Source organism: Lissotriton helveticus, chromosome 7, assembly GCF_964261635.1.
Source record: "Lissotriton helveticus chromosome 7, aLisHel1.1, whole genome shotgun sequence".
Taxonomy (NCBI): Eukaryota; Metazoa; Chordata; class Amphibia; order Caudata; family Salamandridae; genus Lissotriton; species Lissotriton helveticus.
The window spans coordinates 190,892,827-190,895,157 of NC_136068.1; the positions used below are offsets into that span (position 1 = coordinate 190,892,827).

The 2,331-nt window shown below is 41.0% G+C and overlaps 1 non-coding gene across 1 annotated transcript; it reads right to left on the reverse strand.

The window, feature by feature from the left end:
- Positions 1–668: 668 nt before the first annotated feature.
- On the reverse strand, positions 669–859 carry LOC144771292 (small nucleolar RNA snR46). The gene has a single exon (XR_013599235.1). It is a non-coding gene; the product is annotated as a small nucleolar RNA snR46 (small nucleolar RNA).
- Positions 860–2,331: the final 1,472 nt, after the last annotated feature.

The following is a 2,331-nucleotide window of genomic DNA, read 5'->3' on the forward strand; positions in this document are numbered from 1 at the left end:
CAAGTCATTCCCCGTGTAATGTGTGACATCTACAGATCCTGGCTTTTTACTCACCTTGGATGCTGTAAAATTGAATCTGTTAATAGTGATTCTTTAACTTCCAAAGAAGCACAACTTGTTGACTGCCTGGCTGAACGTATCATATATAAGCAGGGCCACTAGAATTATGCAACTCTGCAGCCTCAGGTTTTTTGGGGTATGAATATGGAATTGCTGCATTTACCGTGAAACCCAACATATTTTGCATAATCTGCAGATTTTGCCCCCAAAAAATGTTTCTAGCTCAATCGGATCAAAAGTTGCTAAAAACGTGGCAATATGTGTTCTTGCGCAGTGGAAGGCCCTTCACAAAGGTTAACTGGTCATCTTTCAGTTGCTTATTTCAGTGTGTTGTTGTTAAACTGTACTAATGATGTGTAATATTTGCCCAGACTGTATTTACCATGTGTTAAAACGACAAAATAATGAAGTAATACTATTAAAAAATGTGCCACATAACGCCGCATAATTTGCCTTGTCTGGTGCATACGTTTTTCAATCCTGACATAATTTGGTGCTCCCCTGCCACATTATACCAGTGGCAGTGCATATAAGATGAAGTCACTTGGTAGCTTTGCCTCTGGTATCTCCTTTAGTGCGACTCGCAAAAGGCTTTTTTGAATATTTTGAAATGTATCACAAAATTGCAAAATAAGGAATCGCAAAAATTTGCGATTCCTTATTTTGCTTAAGCATTTAAGGAATCGCAAATTTTGCGATTCCTTAAATGCGATGTATGTGGGTTTTAGAAATTGCAAATTTGTGTTAAGAAATCGCAATTTACCACCAACTTGTAGTTGGTGGTAATTTGCGATTTCATTTAATAATGCCCTATTTTGCATTTGTGAAGGTGGCATGTGACGCACATGCATGCCCATAGGGCATGTATGCGCGCCATATGCACACACATGTAAATTTCAGGGGTGAAGCAGGGTGTCTTTGAGACACCCCTGCACCCTTGAAATTATTCTCAATTTGCGAATTCGCAAATTGCGATCCGCAAATTAAGAAATATTTTGCAATCATTCCTATGGGCCTCCTGGCCCATAGGAATGCATGGGAAATTATTCCTTAATTGCGAATTCGCAAATTGCGAATTCGCAAATAAGGAAGACAAAGAAATCGCTAAAAAATAGCGATTTCCTGCATATATTAAATTTTGCGATTTCTAAATAGCGATTCCTTAAAAATCGCTATTTAGAAATCGCAAAATGGAATCTTGATACATCTACCCCTTAGAATCGTGAGCAAGCCTTTATAGCTTCAGGCAGTAGAGGGCACTATCATAGCAGAAAGGTGGACTTTTTATTAGGTCATAACGGCGTTGGTGGGATGTAAAATATGCCTCTTTGCTCAGGGCACAAAACATCTTTGCACACTAGCCCTGTTCCATGCATCAAGTCAGCTCCAAGTTGAGGGCTTTAAATGTAATTAACATTACTGGTGAATAGCTAAGAGCTTTCATGAGCTGAGGCAGTACAACCACTTTGACCACTGACCATTTCAACACTGAACAGCAACTAATCTTACACTTTCCCCTTTCTAGGCCATGTGGGTAGGCAGGAACATTTGTGTGTTTTTACTGGTATTTATGCAGTAGTGGTAGGTTCAAAATCACAAAAAAAACGGTAATGACCTCATTTGCCCTGCTTTCAAATTAAAATATAAAATGAAATTGCTCTTAAATAATACATATGTTTGATATAGGTAGCTCTCTATTGTATATTTTTTAATTACTCGACCTTCTTGAAACTGTGGCTGTGGGTGGTGATGGGGGTGACAAATGATAAGGCCTAATTGTGAGGTTGCACTGATACTGTCGTGATCCCCGCCAGCTTGGCTTGACGGAGAACCCATCTCAAATATATTAAAGATGCTGATTTTTCTAATCTTATTGGCGCGCTCTCGTCGTTTCTTGGATGAGAGTTGACGATTGCCATTACCGCTGCCGCTGTGCCTCCCTTTCCTCCGCGCTGATTTGCTGATTTAAGGGAAAACATGTTTAATTTATAATGCATTTATAATTGGCTGTGGGCCCTCCGTCATGCGCCGCGTGCCTCGTTTGGCTCCATCAGAGGGGCTGAGGTTTGCAGTTCCTAGTCACAAACAAGTCCTCGTTAGCTTCAGAGTCAAGTGCCCGGCACGTGCGGTGGCGCTCTGCTGCATTGACTTGCTGTGCGTGCCCTGGCCCGGACCAAGCCCACAGTAGTATGTGTCAATTCAATGTAGTTGTTTTTATATAGCGCATAGCTACTCGACCAGGTCTCCCAGTGCTTGTTGCAACAAATTCAC